Source organism: Lontra canadensis, unplaced genomic scaffold (genome assembly GCF_010015895.1).
Source record: "Lontra canadensis isolate GAN:19392208 unplaced genomic scaffold, GSC_riverotter_1.0 scaffold84, whole genome shotgun sequence".
NCBI lineage: Eukaryota > Metazoa > Chordata > Mammalia > Carnivora > Mustelidae > Lontra > Lontra canadensis.
The window spans coordinates 5,566,534-5,583,893 of NW_022631078.1; the positions used below are offsets into that span (position 1 = coordinate 5,566,534).

The window sequence follows — 17,360 nt, forward strand, 5'->3', positions numbered from 1 at the left end:
GCTGTGGCTCAGGTGGGGAACCTGGGAGCAGGGCAGGCTGGAGTGGGGAGGGGTCGACTCGAGAGCCAGTCTGGCCATGTGTTGTTTGGGGTGACCGATAGCCATCCCAATGGAAATGGTGTGCCCGTTCAGAAGTTAGTGGAGTCGTCAGGTCTGGGGTAGGGGGATGTGAGAGTCTGGAGCTTCTAGATGGCGGTAAAAGCTGGAATTCTTAACATTCATTCATTTCTTGAAGATTTCACAAGCACCTGCCCTGAGCTCACAACTAGGAGTTAGACGACACAGGCCCAGCCCTCAAGGAGGACGGGGAACCAGCCTGCCCAGCTTCGAATCCTGGATCCCTCGCTTACTCACTTGCTGTGTGACCTTGACCAAGTAACTTCACTTCCCTGGGCCTCTGAGTCCTCCTCTGTAGCGTGGGACTAACCACAGAGCCTATCTGACGGGTGAGGCAGACACTGAGTGAGATCAGCTATGTGAAGCACACACCCAGTGCCCGGCCCATACCGGGCCGGACTGATGTGAATTACCTAATTTCACTCATTCCTAGCGTGTAAAGTCAGAGTACATTGTGAAGACAATAGATTTGCTTTCTGAGCAGGCAAAGATGCCTGGGCTGTGCATGAAGCCCCTTGGGGACCACCCCTCCCATTCCACATGGTGCTCCTGCCACACAAGCCTCTCCTTCCCACCCTCCTGGGGTCAGAAAGCTCTCCCCTTGTCTTACGTGGATTCGATCCCCTGTCTCTTGACACGGGTCCTGTGACCCCAGAGCTTCCCATCCCAGCTCTGCCCCATAGCCACTTTGTGACCTTGGATACATGTCACCTATTTCACTACCAAACGGCATGATCCTGGTCCCTTAGGGTCAGATGAGGACATGGATGTGCAGGTGACAATGCAGGCCGCCATGCAGAGGGTTAAGAGGAGAAGGAGAGGCTCTCGGGGGACGCTGAGGGGGCCCAGGAGTCCAGCTGCACACGTCGGGGGAAATCACGGCGGGCGCCGGCAGCCGAACCGTCCGGCAGGATGAAAGGGTCGTGCTGCCTGGGCCCTTTTGAAGGCGCCCCTTCTCATGCCGGAGGACAGCTGGAGACAATGTGTTGCTCCTTCAAACCCCTAATGAAGGTTCTAGTTGCCTCTGTTTATTTGTCTTTATACTTCCAACAGCTCAAATGCGTTTCTTGCTGGGAAAAAAATGCCAACCATTTTAATGTAAAACTAAAGCACATCAGACAGTCATATACTCACTCCATAAACACCAGTGTTTTCTCAGGTAAACTCCAGAGGTTTCTTCCTGCTCTCTTTACCTCTGCCCCCACGCCCACTCTCGGCCCACCTTCAGGCGATGTGAACACCCGTGGTTAGAGGGATTTGACATGGAGGCATGAGCCGGGTCAGGCCCACTTTTCCATCCTGTCCAGGTTTTTACCACTATTCCTCTAGTGGAAATTCTTTGGTCTGAGAAAAAGAAAACCACTGGGTACTTGTGTGTCTTTATAAATGCGCTTCTTGCTTTCCCCAAACCACCACCAGACCAGGGAGATCATGGAGTGGGGGGTGAGGAGGGAGGTTGATGGAGACCTGGGGCGTTTTCGGGGGTAGAGTGACCTTCAGTGGCCTCACGCCTACAGCCAGCACAGGATGGGGACAGGGAGGGGTGTGGAAGAACAGAAGGGGCCAGGCGGTGCTGGGTGGAAAGGCAGTATACCAAGCCTGGCCCTTTTGGACCATGGACTTGTCTTGGGGCTTTAGAAAACTCCCTGCCTCTTTGTGCCTCAGTTTCCCCATCATATGTGAAATGGAAGGATGGGACGTGACCGTGGTTTTCAGATTTCTAGCAGCAGAACCCATAGTTTCAAGCAGAATCCTGCAGCGGTTCTGCTGCTCAGGCTGAAATGGGAGGCAGGGCGGTCAGGAAATGAGAGTCCTGCTCTCCAGGAAGTACCCTCCCTCCGCCACCTCTGCCCACCATGGAAGGCCCCTCGGATTGTACAGCGCTGTTTGGAACCCCTAGTGGGCTGTGGTGCCAGAGCACCTCTCTCTTTAGCATCTTGTGATTTGATGAGTTGGTGGCATGTCATGTCCTTGAGGACAGGGGCCGAGCCCTATGCTGTGTCCTCCTTGCCTCTGCCAGACGCAGTCCCTGTCTGCCTCTGTCTTATTTCTCAGAACTGGCATCTCCAGCAGGCCAAACAGCTTTCATCCCCCTAAACACACCGCCCTGTCCTGCTCGACGGCGTCCTTGCCCCTCCTCTTCCTTCTGCCCAAAACCCCTCCCCGTGCTTTTTTGGTTGACTGCCACTCATCCCTCAGGACTCGGTTCAGGTATCAGCCCCTTCCAAAGGCCTTCCTTAAGTGGCACACTTCCCCTGGGTGCCCACAGCCCCCACGCTTGTCACTGGACATCTGAGGTCTCCCTTATGGCCTCAGGAGCTCCTGTGGGGTCGGGCTCCGACACGACTTTGCTCCTTTCGCCCGGCCCAGCACAAGCTCATTTGTGTGATGGAGGGATGGCAGGTGGCTGGGGCATGGGGGCAGAGTGCCTGATTCTGACCTCCCGGAGGAGCAGGATCTAATAGCGGTGGGCACGCAAACTGCCACAGGGGCAGAGCATCAGTGCTCTCAGAGCTGCAGAGCCCCACTGGGGAGGTCTCCTAGCAACCTGTGTGACAAAAGCGCCCCGTGTCCCCAGCCTCACACCCGACTCCTGCTAGTCTCCCTTCCAGACCAGGGGCGATGGGGACTTGGCTCCTGGCTCCCTTCCTAGCAGTGTTTTGGGGCTAGCTGTCTGCTCTCTCCCCAGGGAGGGGGCTATAGAAATACTGCAAGGTGGTCTCTGTGAAAGCACAGGGGTGCCCGGTTGGCATCCAGAGCGGCGCTGCCCGCCTCCTTCCCGCACTCCCTCTGGCTGGATGTTTGGGGCAGGGACCACATGGTTGCCCTTCCCATGGGTAGGCCTGGGCCGAAATCTCTCATCCCTCCTCCTGTGCCAGCCCCACCATTGACTAAGTCTTGATTCGGTGGCTTGAGGAAGAGGTCCCACCCTGTCCCTGGGCCGAGCATGCCAAGTGCTTGAACAGCAGAGAAAAACACCGAGTCTCAGAGGACGGGACAGGCGGGCAGACGCTCTCCATCTCGTTTGCAGTCTGTGTGCCAGGGGCTTGGTGGGAACGCAGAGAAAGAAATAATAAGTGGCTGGTGAAGACTCTTTAAAAACACCCTACCACCAAAACATGCGTCCCAAACCAGAGATGAGCCGCGTGCCTAAAAGGGAGTGTAGATCAACAAGTGCGAGCGTCCCAGAACCTCTAGTCCGGCACTTCCTCTGCCCACCAGCTCACTTATTTTGGAGCAGCCTGGGCCCTCACCAGGGTTTGGGGTTACCCTGGACGTTCGTTGGGCCTTGGCTGCCTCTGGACAGATGTTGCAATGACCCATATCCCCCAGCCCCTGGCTGTTTGTGGTGGCCATCAGCCAGCCCCATGTATGGCCCACTGCACCACCCCGCCCTGTCACCCACCTCGTCCCCACCGCATGCAGCTGGAAATAGACGGCCTGGCGGAGACGCCTTGTGGCCAGCTGGCACGCTGGTCTGTGGGCAGAGGGTAGCCATGGCAGTTGCCCAGTGGCTTGTTTGGGGGCTTTAGTCACCTCGCAGGCTGCCTTAATCGGGGAGAGGATCCTACAGGCCAACTTGCCCTCCCCTGGCTCAGCCACTGGCCACCAAGAGGTCAGGCGCCAGTGCAGTCATTTGGGACAAACTTTCGTGGCGGTCCCTCTGAGTGGCCCCTCTTGCCATTGGAGCTCACCTCTCCAGCCCGGCAGACGGCCCCTCCTGGTCTGGGCTCTGCCAGCCTGGTCTTGGCTCCACGTGTGTATTAAGGCTCAGCTGGGGCACCTCGCAGCCCTGTGCTTCCCTCTGCCTGGAGGGCTGACTGTGTCTCTTGCCTGTCCTGAGCCCTCCAGGCTGTCCTTCTGCACATCTTCCCCGCCCTTCCAGGGCTCTTGCCTCCCGGCCCGGACTGACGGCAGTCGTAGTCCTCACCACGCAGAGTCGAAAGTTCTGTTTATGTGTCCATCTTCCACACGTGTGACGATTATACAGAAATGCTCAGCGAAATCACTAGACCAAACAGAAGGTAGCCGCCCAGCTCTGCAGTTTTCCCGTCCCAGGGCTCTTGCCCAGTACCGTCCGCATGCCAGTCTGATGCGATGTGCTCATGGGCACGCACTCAGGTTTGCACACAGGTTTGCTTTCCCAGGGTTCTGCTGACCCGTAATCATCTAGCCAAGAGGTGGGACTGGAATCAGAGCCCATGACATGAGAGCCAGCAGCCTGTGAGTGAGCGCTGCTGCTGTTGGGGCGGGTGGGCTGGTTAGAAACGCCGGGAGGGGGGCACCCGGGTGGCTCATTGGGTTAAAGCCTCTGCCTTCAGCTCAGGTCATGATCCCAGAGTCCTGGGATCAAGCCCCACATCGGGCTCTCTGCTCCGCGGGGAGCCTGCTTCCCCCTTCTCTCTCTGCCTGCCTCTCTGCCTACTTGTGATCTCTGTCTATCAAATAAATAAATAAAATCTTAAAAAAAAAAAGAAAGAAAGAAAGAAAGAAAGAAAGAAACAAACGCCGGGAGGGATGGTGCGTGACCTCTGGAACAGCTGATGCCCCTTGAGTGCCCTTATCTGCCAGGTCAAGGGGTCCTGAGATGATTTCCATGGGACGTCTGGCCTCAAGGAGCTCTAGGCTGTGTGCAGGAATGTTTCCAGAGTGCTGTCCACGATGTAGTTAATACCACACCCAGCACAGGGGACAGCTTGTCTGCCAGGAATGGCTGAAAGGTCACCAGGTGGGGTGGAGATGGGGTGAAGGGAGGAAGGAACAGCTTGTGCAAAGCCTAAAGGTGGGAGAGGCTCAGCCAGGTAGGAGAGGGGACTCAGGGGTACAGGGTGATAGATCAACAGGGGGTTTCTGCCGGCTAGACGCCCTCCGGGCCTGGGGCATAGAGCTGTGTCCCTGTAGATGCGCGCGTGTCGGGGGTCAAGGTTGGCCATGTGCTGGGTACAGCATCGACTCAAGCCTGGCCCCCAGCCCCCTTCCACAGCCGCCGGGGCCCCGCCTGCAGCTCCAGCCTTGCTGCGCACACACGCTTGCATACACGCCTGTGTCCCACCACCGAACCCACCTTTCCCCACCCTGGTCCTCACATGGCTGAGGGAGGGGCTCCCCTACCCCTCAGTGTGGCCTCACAAGCCTTCTCACATGCACACCCTCTTTGTCTCGCAGCCCTCAGAGGCCCTAGTCAGTGGTTCACCTGCACCAATCTCCCCTCCTCTCTCCCCCGCCGGCTGGACCACTCCCTGAGGGCAGGCCTTGACCAGTGTTCGCAGTGTCCTTATTGAGAGAGAGAGAGAGAGAGAGAGAGAGAGCGCGCACACGGACGGACAGGCGTGGCTGCACACTGGCGGGCCTCTGTGGGGCGGTAAGGGCGCGAGAAAGTGATTTCAGCGAAAGCAGCGGCCAGCACAGGCACAATGCAGGGGGCAGAACTAGCAGATGAAGGCGGTCCAGCCAGGAGTGGTGAGAGGGGAAAAGCTGTCAGTCTTTGACCTGGGACCCTTCCTCGGGGAACCCATCCAAGGAAGAGAATCCTGCGGCTGCCCTCTGTCCCTCACGGGGACTTTTATTAACAGAGCGGAACAGAGATGAGTGCCCTGAGGGCCGGGGCGGGGGTCCCCTGTCTGCTGGGCCAGCAGCAGGTGAGAAGGGCACCAGGACCGAGTCCTGCAAAGCACCCTAACTCAGCTCTCAGTGAAAGGTGCAGAGGTCACCTATGGCGTGACCTGCTGCACCAAGAGAAAATCGGCACATGAAAAAGACAAACAAAATAGGTGTCGTAGCTAGAATGTAGGGCTACTAATCCTTTGTTGACCCTGTTTTTCAGAACTCCTTGTGAATTCAGAATTTTATTTTGTCTTATTTTTTTTATTTTTTTAAAGATTTTACTTATTTATTTGACACAGAGAGAGAGAGACATATCGAGAGAAGGAGCACAAGCAGGGGGAGTGGGAGGGAGAGGCAGGCTTCCCGCTGAGCAGGGAGCCCAATGCGGGGTTAGATCCCAGGACCCTGGGACCATGACCTGAGCCAAAGGCAGATGCCCAATGACTGAGTCCCCCAGCTACCCTGAATACAGAATTTCAAATGAAGCAGTTTTATTGGGCAAGTGATAGAGAGCCATGCTAGGTCCTTGAAGGGACAAATGCCATGGAAAGGAAGTGGCCACAAGTGGGCTAGAAAACATGGGGTTGGCCACGGGGCGGCCTGGTGGTCTTTCCAGTACTCCAGCCACCCTCAGTGCCCTCCTTTCCCACGAAGCTCCCCGGTGCCCACACTCACTCCTCCACGTCTGCTCTCTTCTAATCTCTCTACAGCCTTCTGAAGTGTGTTGACTTTGTTGGCACAAAACCGTTTCTCACCCTGTTGTGGCTGCATGCCCAGCCAAAGCCTGTTAGCGAGGACCCACTTAGTGTGAAGGAACGAGCCAGCTCCCAGCAAGCCTGGTTAAGGAGCCGGGGCAGGGTGGGCAGGAGGCCACGAGACTGGGACATGCTGGGGGCCCCACGTTCACGGAGAACTCCCAATGGCGCTGACGGACGTGTGGAGGGCACAGGTGGGAAGGAGGAAGCGGCCGACAGCTTGGAAGGTGGAAGAAAATGTAGAGTCTAACTGGGAAGAATCCGTCCAGAATTCCAGGCAGAGCCGAGACAGGGAGGCGCATGCTGGGAGTTGGTCATCTGACCTGGCCAGAGGGCGGCAGGAAGGGCTGTGTCGGCCGGGTGGCATGGGGAGCTCTGAGGGCCTCCTTGGTTGGGTGGAGTGTCTCCCAGGGCAGCGCGTTCCCTCTGCCCGCCCCATGCACGGGCCCGAGGAGGCAGCTGCAGCCGCAGCCGGCGGGGCCTGTTTTATCTCTGAGGATGCTCGCGAGGAATCCTGTCAGAGCATTTCCCCTTTCTTTTCTCAGAGCGTCTCTCTTTGGTCCCAGGATTTGTTTGTTTGGTTTTCCTCCCCTTCCCTCTTTCCAGTCCTCTGTTCTTATCCCCATCAAAAGACATTTTTTAAAGTTCCAGTGCCACCCACAGATGTCCAACCAGGATCATGCTCACAGCTGTGCTGTCGGAGGCCTGAGGCTGGAGGGACGGAAGTGTCCGCTTCCCTTCTGGCTCTGTCCCTGACGCGCCGTGACTGAGGGCAGGCCTCGCCCTTCGGAGCTCCCGGTTAGACACAGCCACTGCCTCAGGCTGCGACTCGGTGACACTGAAAAGAGCGTGCCTGGCGCCGAGCAGGAGCCCAAGGGGACGTGGCTCCCCTTCCGTCCCCGGCAGCCTCCTCTCCTGGCCATGTGCTTGAGATGAAAGGAAAAGCTGGTCTTGCCGGAAGGGACAGAGACAGGGGTCAACAAAGAATCTTTCAGGGCGTCCCGCTGTCTCCCAGCCAGTACCCTCTCTACCTGCTTCCCACTTAGAACTGGTTTCTTCAGCTGAGGACTTTGTCCTCATACCCATGAAGGCACTGACACAGCTGGGCCGGCTTGCCAGGAGTCCTGCCTGGCCTCACGCATCCGTGGAGCAGCAAAGCTCACAGGCTGCTAGGATTCGAGGAACACCCGCGCCCCCTCCATGCTGACCTCACCCCCACCGGGCAGGGCTGAAGTAGGCAAATTAGTGAACACAGCATCTCTCTGACCAGCAACCCCTCACCTTCCTGACGGGCCCATGGCCTCCACACTACCGTCCCGAAGACCGGCACTCACTCTCCCCGTTCACCTGGAGCTGCCCTCCTTGACTGGATCCTGGAGCTCGGCCTCCCCGGGCAGCCCCTTCAGGGCCACGCAGGGCATCCTTCATGGGTCAGGCCTAGCGCCGGAGCCTCCAGGCCAGAGCTGCCATCCCTGGCCACATTTTGTAGTTGTCAGTCAGTCACTTGGCCCACAAATGTGACTTATGTGCCTCATGCACTATTTCAAACCCTGAGATATGGCAACACTCAAGACAGCCATGGTCCCCCTTCTTGTCAAGGACTCTGGGTTCCCTGGGGAGACAGAGAAGACAGCAGGGAGATGGCAGGGACAACAGGATGGAGCAGCTCCACGGCTTGGCGTCGCTGCTCAGGGAGGGGGCGTGGGCCCTGAGGTCTGAGTAAGGAGGAGCCAGCCCTGCCAAGGTCAAGCAAGAACATTCTGGGCGGAGGAGTAGCCAGTGCCAAGGCCTCCAGATGGGGACAAGACCACTGGGGTCAGGGGACGTCAGGGAGGCCACACACGATAATTGGCTATTCAGGGTCTTTTCTGGTTCCATATAAATTTTAGGATTATTTGTTCCATTTTTTTGAAAAAAGTTGATGGGATTTTGATAGGGATTGCGTTAAAAGTGTAGATTGCTCTAGGTAGCATAGACATTTTCACAATATTTGTTCTTCCAGTCCATGAGCATGGAATGTTTTTCCATTTCTTTGTGTCTTTCTCAACTTCTTTCACAAGTATTCTGTAGTTTTCTGTCATACGCGGCAATCGGGTGAGCAGGGAGGAGGCCAGTATGAGGTGGGGACCTTTCACTTGGGCCTGGTCGGCCAGGGAAGGCCGTTTGTGTTTCATCCGAAGCCAGCAAGGAACCCTTTGGAGGCGTGCAGGCAGGGCATGACACATCTGGCTGACGCTCTCAGAGGTGGTTGTGTGTGGTGGCGGGACCAGGGTGGCAGGAGGGAGGTCCATGGGGACACCACGGCCATAACCCAAACCAGAGAGGAGCGGAGTTGGGCCTGAGGGGCGGGGGCGAGGAGATGTGTTTGTGGGCGGAGCTGACAGGATTGCACCTGCTACAGGATTCCCTGTGGGGAATGGGCAAGGCAGGGACCCTGGCTGACCACCAGGTGTCATAGCCGGAGTGACAGTGAGCTGTGCTGCCGTTGGCCGGGATGGGAAGGCTAAGGGTGGAGCCAGGCTTTGCTTGGTTCTGTTGTTCCCAGGGGGGTTGAATTAGCAGTTCAACAAGGGCTGTGTTAGGCTGGTCATGCCTTTGGCCGTCTGAGTGCAGGCGGGGCTCAGCCATTGATGCCGACGCCTGAGGCTGGCGGAGCAGGCGAGCCCAGAGGTGTGTGCAGCGCTGGCAGCTGGGCGGCAGGAAAAGCCACGGGACAGGATGGCCTCTCCCAGAGCAGAGCCCGCCGGCATGCAGCTCCCAGGGCGTAGTGCTTCCCGAGGCGGCCTTAAGGAGGTGGTGCCCACAGAGTGCAAAAGTATCTTTGCTGCCATCCAGCAAGGGGCTGGTATGTGGGGTGTTTGAAGGACTCTCAGAACTCAACAGCAGAGAGAGGGGCAACCCCGTGTCAAAGTGGGCCAGGGACTGGACAGACACTGCCCTGAGAAGGACGCATGATGGGCAGCAAGCACGTGGAGAGACGCTCCACACCGTCAGTCGGGGAACCGCAAATCAAAACCGTCATCGGCACCACCTCGCACCCCCAGGATGGCTCTAATTTTTAAAAATGGGGCAACAACAAGCGTTGGCAAGGGCGTGGAGACTCCGGAGCCCTCGTGGTTCGCTGATGGGAATGGGAAATGGTGCAGCCACGTGGAAAACGGGTTTGACAGGTCCTCCAGCGGTTACACGTGAAACCACCATGTGACCCGATGTGCTGCCCCTGGGTCTACGCCCAAGAGAACTTAAACATGTTTGCACAAAAACCTGATCACGATGTTCACAGCAGCACTCATCACAACCGCTGAAGGGTGGAAACGAGCCGCGGGTCCATCAGCTGGTGAATGGGTTGCTCCCAACAGCAGAATATTATTCAGGCATAAAAATGAATGACCGGTGCCTCACCGTGGATGGGCCTTGAAAACATCATGGTATGTGAGAGAAACCAGACAACAAGGAACACATGCTGTTTGGTTGCGCTGACAGGAAATGTCCAGAATGGGCCCATCCATAGAGAAAGAAAGTGGACAAGCGGTTGCCAGGAGCAGTGGAGAGGGGAGAATTGGGGTTGCCTGATCATGGGCACAGGGTTTCTTTTTGGGGGGATGGAAATGTTCTGAAATTAGATCACGGTGATGTTCGCACCACCTTGTGAATGCACTAAAAACCACTGACATGTACCCTTTAGGATGGTGAATCTTACGTACTGTGAATCATATCTCAGTTAAGTGGAGAGTTGCGGGGTAGTGTAGTCGGTTCAGTATCTGACTCTTCGTTTTGGCTCAGGTCGTGATCTCAGGGTCGTGAGATCGAGCCCCACATCAGGCTCTGCGCTCAGCCAGGAGTCTGCTCGAGGTTCACTCTCCCTCTCCCTCTGCCCCTCCCCTCTCAGTCTCTCTCTCTCTCTTTCTGTAAAATAAATAAATATATTTTTTAAAGTCTTTAAGACTATGTGGACAAATAAAATAGGTAGCATGTGCAGGGAGTGGGGTTTGTCCCACACCCCAAGGAGGCCACACACATGGCTCCATGTCCAGTTCTGAGGCCCACATTAAGCACCTGATAGGCTGGGGGCCCCAGGGAAGGGTGACAGGGTGGCTCGCTAGCCCACACCTGTGTCAGGAGGGAGCAGTTCCAGAAGCTGAAGCTGTCCTGCTTGGAGACCACAGGCCGAGGGCTCCCTTAGGATGCGGCTTGTTGTCACTTTTATACTTTGGAAGGGACCTTACCATCCCCCAGGGCAAGTTCACACCTGTGATTCTCTGAAGCATTTGCAGTGGCCGCGCTCACCTGGTGACATTTGTTGGTGCTCTATGTGTGCCAGGCACCGTGCTCAGTGCTTTACCGAGTTCTTTTCTTTAATTCCTGATACAAGTTACGGCACCTGTTAGCCCTGTTCTGTAAAGAAGGAGACCAAGTCCCAAAAGGTTAAGCCACCTGTCCGAGGTCACACAGCAGGTTACTCACAGAATCTCGTACCCCAGCTGGTAAGGCAAGGATGAGCACCTGACGGCAGCGGTCACAGGGAGACCTCATGGAGCCTGTCATCAGGCGGAGTGGCCAGCGGCATCTCCAGTCCTTAGGGACGGTCAGGGCTGCTCTCTGATTTCTGGAGGACCATGAGGCAGCTGCTGGGATTGAAGGTGGGGCCCAGATGAGGGATGAGGCAAGCAGAGCATCAAGGCCAACATCTTCAGCAGAGCTATGTCCCGTTGTGGGCTGGCTCCTCCTGTCTGGACATGAACAGTGAGCTTGAAGGTCTGGAAAGCTGACCCTACCTGTCATGTGCCTGATCTCTGGTTCCTAAGCTGGACACAGGCCCAACCCGAGGGGCTTGGTGTCAGAGCAGGACCACAGAGGGAGACCCCGTGTCTCCCATGTCTAGCTGACCTGCTGGAGAGGCAGGTGCCCCAGAGAAGGCCCCAGCTGATGCCCAGACCAGGAAGTGGACAGGTCCCAGGGGACCGCAGTCCTACCTCCCCCCTGCCTTTGCCAGTACCTCTGACAGCTCAGGGAGTGTCCTGGATCTGGCAGAACCCAGGCCCCAAAGCTCTAAGACCCATGTGTATTTTACCCGAAATCTCATCCATCTGGTTCGCATTTATTTACACTTAACTCATCAAATGCAATTTTGCAAGAGCCGCTCGATAGCCAAGAGGCTTTTCTGTCTAAGACTCCCTTCTCAAAGGGGCCAGGGAAGGGCTGGGGCCTCAGCCCTCAGGGACCAGCAGGGAGCTGTCAGGGTCGGAGGTCAAGTTTGGTTCCTGTGATGGGCCGGGGCCTCTACCTCTGTTCTTGGACCCTCAGTGGGGTCCGTGATGCCGGAGCCAGGCGCAGGGTCTGACACATAGTAGGCTCTTGGCAGCCAGGAAAACATGGGTGGGGCCCAAGCAGAACACAGAGTCTCTGTTTCAAATCGTGAAACGTTCGTGGGAAACACAAAGCAACCAAAGCTGGATCCAGAAGTAGTTTTTAGTTATAAATAGCTGAAAACCTGGATTCTTGGCCCAAAGTAGGACAAACAGCCAGCTATTAATAAAAATAAACACTAGCACCTTGGGCCAAAAAGCAAACCTCAGGGGCAAACCACAGTCCTGCCTGCAGAGGCCTTCCAGAACCGGATCGAGCTGCAGTGTGTTGGTGTCAGCTCTGGAAACCTCCTTGCTGGGAAGCGACCGCGGCCATGACAGCGCATGGGCCCATCCCAGACACAGCCCTCTGGCTGGCCTGTGCCTGTGAGCGATGGGCACACCCAGCAGAGCTGGGCAATAGTCACAGCTGGCAGCTCTCTCCCCGACCGGCACCCATACCTCCTTTCAGGCCTACAGCGTCAGGTCGGGACACCTGACCCCAGGGACTCTGTTTGGACTTGGTCTGTGGTGCCAGGGTGGCGGTCCTCTTTCAGCTAGCGTGGTCACCTTGGCTGCCGGGATTGGGAGGGGTGGCCGGAGGCCTGGAGGTCAAGAAGGGGCATGTGGACTATGCCTCTGGGTGGGAGCTGCGGCCCAAGCCAGGACGGTGCCACGGTCATGGAGACGAACAAACGGGCAAGGCCGTAAGGAAGTCGGCAGCCTTGGTGACTGCGCAGGTAGGGGGTGGGGGGGCTTCTCAGGCCAGAGTGGCTGGGATGAGGGGCTAGGGCAGGGCTGGAGTGAGGCCCTCTTTGGCACCCTAGTCTCCCTCCCTCCCTCCCTCACACCTTCTATCCTCCTTCAGCTGTTGGCTGAATGAATGAGACGCTGGGCCTCGGGCTGGGGAGCGGCCTGCCCAGAGCAGAGGCCATGTGTCTTCTATCCCAGAATGCCTCAGGATGATCTGTTTCTGAGGGTGTCCCCGCAGCCCCACCAGCAAACAGCTCCCTGAGGCCGTGACCAGCCACAGTTCAGCTTCCCCTCCCCTCCCTGCACCCTTGCCCGCTGGCCCCACCCCAGCCCAAAAGAGGGGCTCTGCCAGTCGTCATGGCACAAAGATGTGTGTGTGTGTGTGTGTTCAAGAGCGGAGCACGGTCCCTGGGGGCGGGCAGGGAGGCAGCTGCAGGCCGGGGCCTTGCAGAGAATGATCTAGCTGGTCCAGGCGCCCATGATGGAGGGCTGCACAGGACCCTCACAGAGCGGGGGCTTTGCAGTCTGGCCACCACAATACATCCCCCCGTTCCTCCATTGCCAGTGAAGAGAGTTACCCACTGTGAGCCCAGAGCCTGCCCCCAAACCCACAGGGCCTCCTCTCTGCTCTGCAGCTAAGTCCCTGTGCCCAGGAGCTCCCTGACTTCTGGGAATATTCATTCTGCTCTGGCCATGAAGGAAGAGGGAGGACCAAGAGCTTCCAGCAGGGTGCAGAGACGGACGCCTTCCCCGCACACGGGCTCAGCCTCTGCCCGAGGCTGCACTGGCTGATGGTGCTCGGGCTTCTTCCCCCAAGCAGCACTGAAGGGAATGGGGGTCAGTGGGGTCCAGACAGAGCCAGGGTTTGTGAGAGCCATTGGGGTCTCCTCAACAGGGGGTGTGCAGGCCACGAAGCTTTCAGAGCTCCTCTTCTGCCCAGGGGTTCACTGGCTCTTCCCCACCTATGCCCTATCATTCCCACAAGGCTTTGCTTCCACGACACCTCTCGGTCCTCCAGCCTCATGGCACGAATCTCCTTGCCCTCCTGGGCCCAGCTCGCCATTGTTCTCTGTGCTCAGGGCTGGTCCCGCAGCAGCTTGGTGAACGGGGACTTAACGGAGATATTCAATGACGCCTGCAGCTTCTGGGGAGGGTGGTGCATAGCAGGTGCTCAGGGTCTGTAGAGGGAATGAATGGACAAAATCATTTCAGGTGAATTTTGAAGGCAAGGACATCAGTCTAGACAAGGAGGGAGAGGGTACCCAGGAGGAGGTACGTGCATGCATTCAAAGGCGAGTGTGAACAAAGGGTATGTTCAGAGAACAGCAGAAGTGGGTGCCGCTACAGGAGAGGTGGCACACTGTGGAGAGCCTTGAATGCACCCCTCTGTGTGCCCAGAAGGAACCAGGACGGCTGTCTGCACCAGGGGACTGGCCTTGTAGCTAGTGAGCTCCCCATCACTGGCATGTACAAGCACACAGGTGCCATTCAGTTTATCCTGCTAATCCTTAGCGCCTACTCAGTCTGACCAGCCACTGGGGGCGGGCATATAGGGGAGACTCGGGTCTCTCCTCAGCCCAGAGCAGATACAGGATGACCAAGCCCAAGGTCCAGGGCAGGGCAAGTCCGGGCATAGGGGGTGAGCAATTTCTGCTGGGCACCAGGGAGACTTCAGAGACTAGGAGTTTGGGAGACACGAGCACATAAGATCAGGGCTGGTGTATTAAGCAGAAACACCCAGGGAACCAACTCTGGTTGCCATGATTGGACTTAAGTGTCCTCACTGAGAGAAGCCAGATCACAGAAGAGCAGGGAAAGGCTTTGGACCCACACTCATCTGGCTTCAATTCCCTCTTCTTCCTGTTTTATAGCATTAGGCATATCTCTTCCCCTCCTGGGGTCTCTATTTTCTCATCTGAGAATCTGTCTGGTAAGAAACCTGCCCCCGGTGTGGAGCTCCGGTGCAGATCTGTGAAGACAGACCCTGCGTGCCCCGCTGGCGAGTCCTGACCTCTCTGTCCAGGCTGCCGGCCCTGTGCAGCCGACCCCGATGCTCCCTGGTAGGGGCGTGGTGGGGTGGGACTCCCCCACTGGGGCCCATCCGTGCACAGAACAGTTCCACGGGAGAGAGGGACGAGGGCTGTGTGCCTCCCGCAATCCAGGAGGGCTTCCTGGGGGGCGCAGTCTGCATTTCCTCTGCAGATGAGGCCTGAGCACCTGCCACAGGCCACGGGCCAGAGCCAGAACTCAGGTTGTCTGACTCCCAGATGTAGGCTCCCTCCTGGCCATGCGGGACCTCTCATCCCAGAGTTTTCTGAGTCCTACGGGGGCCAAGGAACAATGTGTGCCCGGCTGCCCCCCTCAGGAGGGCTGGGGGTTAGGTATTTCCCACAGTGCTCTGCCCCAGGTCAACCGAGCCTCCCCCCGGCGCATGGGTAGCTGTCTCACGGACCCAGCCCCTCCCGCTGGCCACTCTCCAGACTTCACTGAGTGCCGTCTGGGGGCTGAGCCCTGGGGCGTGAAGGGTGTGAAGTGGGCATCAGGCCCTTCATCTAGCCCCTAGAGAAGTTGGTCATGACCACAGGCTACCCGAAGGGCTTCTGAGACCGTGGTTTCCTGCCCAGCTTGAGGGAGGTGTGTGTTTGGACCACAGTGGAAAAGGGTGCAGAGGGGGCAGCCCCCTCTTCCCTCCTGCTTAATCTTGGGGCTTTGTCATTTGGGAGTGGGGAGAAGAAGTGTTTACACGGCCTTGCATTTGTTTCCAATTATTCACCAGCGCTGGAGAGACCTCGTTCCCGGCTAGTGTAAACAGCGCTGTCCCAAGGCCCAGCGCTCCGCCAGCTCATTGAAGTTGTCGATGTTGCAGCGTCAACCGCCCTCTGGCTCCCGGCTCCCAGGGAAGTGGGGAGAGCGGCCAGGCCCGAAGGGTGGCACTGGGGAGCTCATTCACGGTGGGGTCCGAGTAGTGTTTTCACACCATGAATTTGGCACTCAAGGGCCTCTGTTTTGTTTGGTTTCCGGTTGAACCTTTGCTAGAGCTGGGGAGGCCGAGGCACAGAGCGAGGAGCGTGAGAACCACAGGAAGAAGAGCAAAGAACGTGGTTCGAAGGGGTCCGGGCCGAGTCCCACGAGCAGATCTCGCCGTTACACGCGTGCCACCACACATGCCTCTGTGGGGCGTCCCTGAGGCAGAGATGGGACGGAACCCCAGGCGTGCTCCTGCAGGCTGGCTCTGGCTGTGCATGTGCGTCAGGGCTTCGCAGACGCGTTCAAGGTGACCCAGCTCCAGCCCACGTTCAGAAGAGCTGGTTCTTCATAGCCGTAGTCTGAAGGTGCTTGCTGGCGCGGCCGGCTTCGGGGTGGGGCAAAGGCTCGTGCTCAGAAGGCGGACAGCAGGGTCAAGTCCTGCCTTTGCTCCAAGCAGCTGTGCGGCTTTGCTCAAGTGACTCTGGCCGTCTGTGTCTTGGTGTCCTCATCTGCACAACGGAGGCATCCCCGTTGGGGCGGCAACAAGGATGGAGTGAGCTGGTATCTGTGAGGCCCATGCCGGCACGTAATGAGCGCTTCAGGGATGTTCGCTTTGTGTTGTTATTGGTAGGATGAGCAGGACATGGTGCCCGGCTTAGAGCCATTCATGGTCTAGTGCAGGCAGGGGACAGATCCCCGGAGGCAGACAATACTGAGGGGGAGGGGAGGTGCCCCCCAAGGGTGACACTGGCACTGGGCCTTGAGGGAGCCCTCACTAAGTCAGAGTCTGTGAAGTTTTCAGAATAATCCCTCTCTGGCCTTCCCGGCTCCCCTGGGAGCACGCGCACGCACGCGCACTCGGTCTCCCCTCCGCAAGAGCCGCCTTCCCCACTTCAGCTACAACGGTTGGAGCTTTTAGAGTTCAGAGCTCTGCCCCCTTCAGGCTGCCGCACAGCCGACATTTGAGCTTGCCGGAGAACAAGGCCTGCCTCAGCCCCGGCCTCAGAGGCAGCCGTGTGGTCTCTCGGGTGGTGAAGCGGGCTGTCATCCCTAAGCCTCCGTGGGACCCAGCTGACACCGTTCCAGAGCTGAGTCCTCTTCTGGTTCCATGCAGGTCAGTCTGCCTGGTTCTTCTGACCTGGGCAGATGGGAAGAATATCCACATTCTTTTCGTTGCAGTGCTAAATGATAGCTGTGTTTAAAAGAACCGTATGAAAAGCTTACTACCAAAGCGTGTGTGCGTGCCTCTGTGTATGTGCGTGCTGGGGGGCAGGGGATTGGCTAGAAGCAGCCAGTAGCTCACCTTGCCTTTGTGGTTTCATGTTTTTGCCTATGAAAATGACAATACAGACATGGCACATTAAGGTTTAAGAAGCCCGTCTTTCATTAAACAAACTGACAGTGTAGGGGGTTATGACTCTGGTAATTGAAACATGCTGTTCTCTTCAAGACCAGAACTCCATAAAGACTCTTTTCAGCCAAGAGCACCCTTTGTGCCAGCAGCCTCTGGTCAAAAATGAGTGTCGGCCCTGAGGTCTGTCTCTCCCGGAGAGTGGGAAAGACTATTTGGCGACCTTCCGTGGCTGCCTTGGCAGCCAGAGGTTAGGGCCTTTGAAAAACTTCCCCGTTCTCTAGATTTTTGAAATCAATTTGTGAGGCAGAAGGCAGGCTGACCTGTCCTCTAGCTTCTCCCTGGCTGCCAGGTCTTGTGTTACTGGTCGTGAATCTGAGGTGTGATTGAAGAAAAAGGGGGCATTAGAGTTGGGTTGGAGAGGCTCCGTGTGTCAGGGGTAGACAGCGCCGGTTGCACAGTCTTCCT

General features: G+C 57.3%; 1 protein-coding gene across 3 annotated transcripts in view; it reads left to right on the forward strand.

Annotated features, from left to right (window-relative positions):
* Positions 1 to 17,360, forward strand: part of SCUBE1 (signal peptide, CUB domain and EGF like domain containing 1) — a 133,677-nt gene that overhangs the window by 33,390 nt on the left and 82,927 nt on the right. The gene's annotated exons all lie outside the window — the stretch shown is intronic.